This window comes from Petaurus breviceps, unplaced genomic scaffold (assembly GCF_028583685.1).
Source record: "Petaurus breviceps papuanus isolate PSGF00001 unplaced genomic scaffold, PetGlider_PUasm1.0 345, whole genome shotgun sequence".
Classification (NCBI taxonomy): domain Eukaryota; kingdom Metazoa; phylum Chordata; class Mammalia; order Diprotodontia; family Petauridae; genus Petaurus; species Petaurus breviceps.
The window spans coordinates 37,450-45,821 of NW_027186114.1; the positions used below are offsets into that span (position 1 = coordinate 37,450).

General features: G+C 37.1%; 1 long non-coding RNA gene across 2 annotated transcripts in view; it reads left to right on the forward strand.

The window, feature by feature from the left end:
* LOC138167973 (uncharacterized) overlaps positions 1 to 8,106 on the forward strand; it is a 20,514-nt gene extending 12,408 nt beyond the window's left edge. For both annotated transcript variants that reach the window (XR_011170009.1, XR_011170010.1), the window contains one exon: positions 7,382 to 8,106. This is a non-coding gene — a long non-coding RNA (uncharacterized lncRNA). The remainder of the gene's footprint in view (positions 1 to 7,381) is intronic.
* The last annotated feature ends 266 nt before the right edge of the window (positions 8,107 to 8,372 follow it).

The window sequence follows — 8,372 nt, forward strand, 5'->3', positions numbered from 1 at the left end:
TGTGTGTGTGTGTGTGTGTGTGTGTAAATTATCACTATTGAAACGAGGAATGGGATACTTTTAGCAGGCTGAAACTTTAGATATACCACCCATAAGATTCTCAGTCAGACCCTCTCCCTTCAGTCAAAGTGGATGACCCCAAGATTTGCTTTGCTTGTGAGATTTTTTCCCTCCAATTCCAGCTGGACTGCAGATACTGCAAGAAAATCCTTTCTTATTATGGTATTTTGGTCCTTCTATTTCCCATCTCACCTGGAAATAGGCAGTGCAGAGGAGTGAGAAAATAGAAAGAACAATGAAAAAAAGGTAATAAAATTGCATTCACCCTCAGAAGAGATTTGTTTTGAATTTCAGGTGAAGGCTTGGGTAGCTGTGAGTCTCACCTAAGTCAGTCCCACATGTAACACACCTTCTAAATATAATTTCCCAACTGCTCTTTCTGGCAAGAAGGTCTTTTGTAAATAATTTTTAGGACATCTAAAAGATTCTAGCATTCCATTTGCATCTCTCTGTTATTTTTGGTACATATTTGTCAGGGAACAAAAACTGTGTGCTGATGCTGAAAGATAGGCTCTGAAAATCTTCAACTTATCTGGAACTTTAGAGATCTTACTGTCGAAAAATCCTCTTTTTACAAATAAGGTCTCATTTTGGCTGAGACCAGCAAGACTAAGTACATTGCTTGAGTGCATGGCTAATTAGGAGCAGAGCTGGGATTAGGACTGAGCACACCAAGTGCTACTATGCTGCCTACTCTATTGAAACTCGGCTTAGCACACTGCATAAGAACTGAAAGTATAGAAAGAATTATATTTGATTATAAAGGTAGTTATCTAGGTTTTCCACACACTGGCAAAGGTGTTGGAAGACATGGTCTATAAGGTTTCTTCCTTCCATCTGTATCCTGAATCCTTTCCTAGCTTTCCATAATGCCTCTAAGGAAGACCTGTCCTGTGTGTCATATCAATGAATCAGGCATTTATTAAGTGCCTACTATGTGCTAGGAACTATGCTAAGTGCCAGGGATAAAAAGTCAATCCCTACCCTCATGGAACTTACATTCTAATGGAGGAAATAATAAAAAATACAAGTTACAGAGAGAACAGAAGGAAGATAAATTCAGAGGGGAAGGTACACTATCGGGGGGGGGGCAAGGAGAAGGTATTATTGAAATTATATCTTTAAAGAAACAAAGGCTATCAAAAGGCACCAATTAGGACAGAAAGTATTTTCTTCATGTGAGACACTGTCATGCAAAAGCATCCAATAAAGCCTCAGATACCTCTTTTTCTTATACCATTTTATCCACTTAACATATGAAATTCTGCATTATGTTTTTTGTATCTATCAAATATCCCAATAAAAAATTATTTCAATACAATGATGTGTTTAGTCTTTATAGCTCATTCAATGACTAGTATAGTGCTTTATTCACTCAAAGGAGTCAGGGAGATAAAATGTAGGAAGACTGGAAAGCTAAGGAGGGGGCAGTTGGTAAAGAGCCTTCAATGATAGCTAAATTTTTATTTGATTGTATAAGTAATAGGGAGTCAGTGGAGTTTATTGAGCAGGGGACTGACAAGGTCAGACCAACACTTGAGCAAAATGTCTTTGGAAAATGTACGGAGACTAGATTGGAGCGGGGAGGAATGTGAGTCAAGGAGACCAAGTAGAATAGTAATGAAGTAGCCCAGAGAAGAGGTGATAAGGGCCTGAAATGGGACAGGAGGGATTTGAGTTGAGAGAAGGTGATATATATGAGAAGTGTGGGGAAGGAAGGACAGCACCATTGGGCAATGAGTTAGATAACGTGGGGGCTAATTAAGAGTGCAGAAGTATAGAGAACAATGAGTTTGCAAACCTGAGGAAACTGGGAGGACAATGGTTATTCTTGACAGTAATAAGGATGTTTGGAAAACAGAAGGCTTTTGAGGAAAACACAAGTTCTATTTTATGTGTATTGAGTTTCATGTCCATATTCGATGTCCACAACACCCAGAAAGCAGAAAGAGATGCAAGACTGAATTTAAGAAAAGAGACTAATGCCAGATATACTGATCTGCATAGATTTGGAAACTAAACCAGTGGTAGTTGAGGAAATTACTAAAAATGATATGTAGAGCAAAAAGGGAAAAGAGGGTCCAGGACAGAGCATTGGTACAAAACCTCAGAAAAGGCAGCGTATCCAATAGGTGAAGGAGAACAACAGTATGGAGTCTTGTAGAGGCCAAGAAGGGTGAGAACTGAGAAAAAAAATGGCTTTACATTTACCATTTAAAAGATCATTGTTAGCTTTAGAAAAAGGGAGAGAAAGGGTGGCTAGGTGGCACAGTGATTAGAGAACTGGCCCTGGAGTCAGGAGGACCTGAGTTAAAATCTGGCCTCAGACACTTGTCACAATTACTTGCTGTGTGACTTTGGGCAAGTCATTTAACCCCAACTGCCCTCAAAAAAAAAAGCAAAAGGGAGAGAAGTCTTACTCTGATTCTTTCAATATCTGCTAAACAAGTTCTTCCTCATTCTGAATATATTCCTGGATTATCTCCTTTCTTGTTCATACATCAAAACTTGTTGAATGTATATGTAAATGAATGAATGGATAGATGAATGGATGAATAATGGATGGATAAATGGAAGATGAGTTGGTGAAAAGAAGTACTGCTTAGATTGAAGTGTTGTCTGCAGAAAGGCTTGAGACTGGAATATTAAAAAATATATAGAATGCATTGACACCAAGAAGGAGGATATAGGGATAGAATTTAGAAGATATATTTAAATATTGGTTCTTTTAAAATATTACTATCCTGCCCTTCAAAGTAAACAACAGATTATAATGCTCCTAAATATATTTTTGACTATAGAACTAAAGTGTTCCTTGTCAAGGAATCATTTTTAATAGATATGGAAAGAAGCATCATTCAAATGTCCTACTGTCAGACTTTTGTGGGCCACCCTCCCTGTGTAAAGCAAGTAAGGTTATTCTCTTCTTAAAAGCTACTGAGGCCTTTCTTGAGATTTGGTTGTCCCCAAAGGCTAAAAGATCAAGTTGTTGACATAATTTCCTGCTTACCTAAGCACAAAGCAGACAAAAGGAGTTCCAGGTGCCCTCTGATCCTTGAATGTTAGAAAACAGTGGGCAAATCAGGCAAGGGAGATTTGCTCACCTAAATCAATTTAAGCTGTTCTCAATACTTATATCCCTCCCTTACTCTGGCTAAGTAAATCTTTTAACTATTGAATGACCTACAATTGTTTTATTTTGTTCCAATATCAAACATAAACTACAAGAGGATGAGCCCAAGTCAGACCCAGTTCAGAACAGATACTTGCAAGTGATTCTATATATATTTTGACTAGAATTAGATAATTATTTAATCAATATATCCTATCCTAGCCTATTCATTTAAACAAAAATGAACCAAGTAACCAGTGTTCAAGGTATTGGCATAGCAACACAATGAAAAAAAAAATCACCAACAAAAAAAGAACCAGAAGAGACATTGTACTCAAGGACGTTAGATTGCATTGAGGGATGGAACATCCATGCAGAGAGGTAAATACAGAATTCTTGGAGGAGGCATAGAAAAATAAAGGAAATCCCATAAGAGATGGTAAATGAGATAAATTTAGAAAAAGATAACATTTTTTAAGAGGTGGAGGAAGGATTGTACTCTACACACAGGAGCAGCCTATGCAAAGGTATGGAGGTAGGAAATTGGATGTTAAGTTTAGGGACCAGCAAGCAGAACAATTTGAATGAAATTTATTGTAAGGGAAGAGATGAGGAAAATGGAATAAGCATTTACTATGCTTCCACTATGTGCCAAGCATTATGCAAAGTACTTTTCTTTTTTTTGGGGGGGAGGGTCAGGGTTAAGTGACTTGCCTAGGGTCACATCATTATTAACTGTCTGAAATCAGGTTTGAACTCAGGTTCTCCCAACTTCAGGGTCAGACCATTGTGCCACCTAGCTGCCCTGATAAAGTACTTTTCTAATATTTTATTTGATTTTTACAACAACCCTGTAAGGTAAGTGCTATTAGGCAGGTAGGTAGGTGCTCCATTTGACATTTGAAAAAACTGAGACAGACAAAGGCTAAGTGTGACCAAGGTCATACTGCTAGTGTCTAAGGATAGATTTGAACTCAGATCTTCCTGATTCCAGGTATAATGCCATATCCACTTTGTCACCTGACTGCCAAGAGGAATAAGACTTAAGACTCATAAATGGTAGCCAGATTGGTAAGGACTTTAAATCTAACTCTGAGGAGCTTGTATTTTACCAAGAGGCAGATGCTCTTTTGCCCTCTGCATACTACTGGTAATTTGAAGTCACAAAAGAAAAAAAGTAAGTGAGGTTGGGAGAATTATTCTCAAACATTTGCCATTATGGGGCTCCTGTAGAGTCATGTAATGACTTCTGAAATGCTGCACCTGGTCATAGAAAATTAACTGTAGCACCCACAATGTTTATTGTTAATGTTCTCAGCTTTCTTTGAAATTCACAATTGCTTTCCATCAATATCCAAATGTTTACTGAAATCAAGCAAAAAAATAATATTTTACTTGCTAATTATTTACAAGTATAGTTATGAATCTGTCTCAGCTTCTGTAGTACTTGGTTCAGACATCAACCACGTACTCAAGGAAGCTTTTAATTAGAAGGCTATGTATGTGGTGGGGGGGAAGCAAAAACATTATTAAGCACTTACTATGGCACTGTCTTAAGCACTTTAAAAGTATCATCTCAAGGGCAGATAGGTGGTGCAATGAATAGAGCATCAACCTGGATATCAACCCTGGAGTAAGGAGGACCTGAGTTGAAATCCAGCCTCAGACACTCAACACTCACTAGTTGTGTGACCTTGGGCAAGTCACTTAACCCCAACTGCCCTACCTTCCCCCCTCCAAAAAGCAAAAAAAAATCATCTTATTTGATCCTCACAATGACCCTGTGAGGTAGGTCCTATTATCTCCATTTGCAATTAAGGAAACTGATGTTTAAGTGACTTGTCTAGGGTCACATAGCTAAGATGTGTTTGAGGTTGAATTTGAGTACAAGTCTTCGTGACTGTAGGTTTAGCAGTCTATCCTCTGCACAAACTGTTCATATATTTATTTCACTTCCTAAAGGAGTTTCAGGAGCTGGCTCTATAAAGTTTTTTCTTCTGAGTTCAGGTCTGGGTCCCACTATGTGTGCTGATAGTGACATTGACTCCAAACTGTCCCAATTATTTCTACTTGTAGTCCTCCTTTAGCAAAAGCAAAGCTAAAATTCTTTCCTTACTTTCTACTGGGGCTTTGAGGAAGATTGGTATATGGCAAACACAATGGATCTGTTAAGGATTGTTATTAATATGTGATTCTCTGTCCAATTGCTGAATGATATTGGGTGTTATTTTTCCCTGGGAAAACTATTTAAGATACCACAATCCAGAATCAAATTCATGACTTCCATTGCTGCTACTGAGGTTTCCTATAGCAGACAAAGTATCAGTCCATTCCTTCTTACAGTTTTTCCCTCCATAACTCTTCAGAAGTGAGAGCCTGGCAGAAATATAGAGATATCCAGATAAAGTATCTCCATTCTATTTCCCTGAATGGACCTTGGTGTTTATAGTGAGAAACTAATAGCCTGGAACAGTATTTGGAAACATGCATTTCTGTATCCCTGTCAGTTTCGGGAGGAGAACAGATCGAAGGGAGGTTTTGCCATATGACTCTGCATGGAAGGCTGAGTTCTCAGGTTACAAGTTAAATAGCATTATAATATCAGTCATAATACTGAAGAATTGCTCAAACCCAAAGCAATGCTATAATGTAGGTGCTGTATATGAGAATGTTATAGACCTGAAGCATATTTTCATTCAAAGAGGCAGAATGTCATCATGGCTAGAGCATGTACTTGGGTTAGAAAGGCCTGTGTTCAAATCCTGCTCCCAGTGCTTACTACCTGTGTGCCCAAGGACAAGTCATTCATCATGTTTCACTGTATTTGTCATTCCTTCAGTATAGAGAGCTCCTGGGAAAGAACTTCCTTCATGATAAAGCACTTCCTTAATCATAAAGTCAGCATTTCCTCTACAATTCAGAGATTTACAGTGTTGCATAGGTCACCAATGAATTCAATGATTTGCCTAGAGTTACACAGTATATGGTGGAGGGGAAATTAGAATCCATTTTGAAGGGACTGAATTTACTATCTCATGATGCTTCTCATCATATCTTGCTATCAGTATGTCTAAAGATAAGTCATTTACTTCCGTATGCATCTGTTTTATTACTCCACGGTAAGAAGAATTCAGCTGCATTACTTGCCTCTAAAAGTTGATGCAAAACTATCATGGTGATCATGATGATGATTATGATAAAATAGTTTGCATTTTTATAGTGCTTTAAGGTTTACATTGTGCTTAATACATATTATCTCATATCTTTGCAGCAGTCCTGGGAGGTAGATGCTATTATTATCCATATTTTATAGATCAGGAAACTAAGGTTTGAAAAAGATAAGTGATTTTCTTTCTTTTTTTTTGGAGGGTAATTGGGGTTAAGTGACTTGCCCAAGGTCACATAGCTAGTAAGTTTTAAGTGTCTGAGACCGGATTTGAACTCAGGTCCTCCTGAATACAGGGCTGGTACTCTATTCACTGAGCCACCTAGCCACCTGGATAAGTGATTTTCTCAAAGTCACACAGCTAGTAAACTTACAAAGTCAAATTGGAACTCAGTTCTTAACTCCAGGTCCATCATTCCACCAGTATGTGCTTTGTAAATTTTAGAGTGCTAAATAATCATCTGTTGTTTATAAAAATTGGCCTGAAAATATTGTCTCCTAAGGTTGACAGGAAAAGATATCACTGACTTATTTCTTTCCTTCAGCAGTGGTGATACATCCCTTTTGGTGAGAATGAGAGGTTTAGCATGAGTGAGTAGGCACTTATTGCTCTTATATTCAAAGGTTGCCATGGATTTCTACATTAGACTTGTGGGGAAACCACAGATGATTTTTAAGTTCTAAATTGGTGCACATACTGCTCAGCAAGGTAAGTATTTATTGATTCCCTTCTCCTTGGCATTTTTGACACTGTTAGAGTGAAACCTGCAAGATAAACTATAGTTATTCTCTCACTAATCCAAATGCAATTTAATTATTAAGTTTCTAGAAGTCAGAGACAAGGTCTGATATTTTTGTATCCTGCTCTGCTCCTTGCATGTAGTGAGATGTTCTATAAATATAATGCTGAATGAATAAACAAATTCATTTTGTTGTTGAGCCATTTTTTCAGTTGCGTCTGACTCTTTGTCAAAACCCATTTGGGTTTTATTGTCAAATATACTGGTGTAGCTTGCTATTTCCTTCTTCATTTCATTTTACAGATGAGCAACTGAGACAAACAGGGGCAAGTGACTTGTCCAGAGTCACACAGCTAGTGAATATCTGATACCAGATTTGAACTCACAAAGAGGTGTCTTTTTGACCCCAGGTCTGGAACTCTATCTACTGTGCCATCCAGCTGCCCAGCAAATTCATTAATGAGTAGTAGAAACAAGTGAAGGTGGAGAGTAACCAGGAGAAGGCAGTGTCCGAAGAAACCTAGAAGGAAGAGAGTATCAGAGAAGAGAAAATGACCAACATTTGTTACAGAAAGGTCAAGAAGAATAAAGATTTGGAAAATTGCCATTGGACAACATTACCAAAGTTTGTAAGGTCATGAAATGACAATGGAGGGACTCAAAGACTCTTCAGAAAGTTTTAGAAGAACAGTCAAAAGATGTTGAAGAAATGCAACACTTATTTATATTAAAACCAAACAAACTTAGATTTTTGGGATATAAAACGCATTTCCACAAAAAGTCATCATTATTTTCACATAGACCTGTCTGATACAAATCAGAAAGAAATAAGATAAATTCCATTCAGAAGAAAGAAAAAATATGCAAGTTATTTGGGGGTTCACCTACTATAATATATAATGCAAGATTTGTATTACTATGATTAAAAGGAAGATAACATCTCAAGAAATAAAGGCAATTTATTCACTGATGATAAGTAGATCATGCCAATAAAATATAATAAAAATGGCTAATACTACTTAAATTCACTTACAGATCTAGTGGTATGTTGATCAAATTCCCAAGGCCATATTTTACCAAATAATCCAAAATGATGACAATATTCATTTGGAGAATCATAAGATCTAGAATGTCATGGAAAATAATGAGGAAAAAAAAGTATAAATGAAAGGGAAATAGAACTGGTAACCTGAAAACTAAATTTAGTTATTTTTAAATTAGAGGTTCCTCTGTGAATACAGAGAGCCAGTTCTTTTTTTAATTTTAATTTTATTTTATATTTTTACTTTTTGGA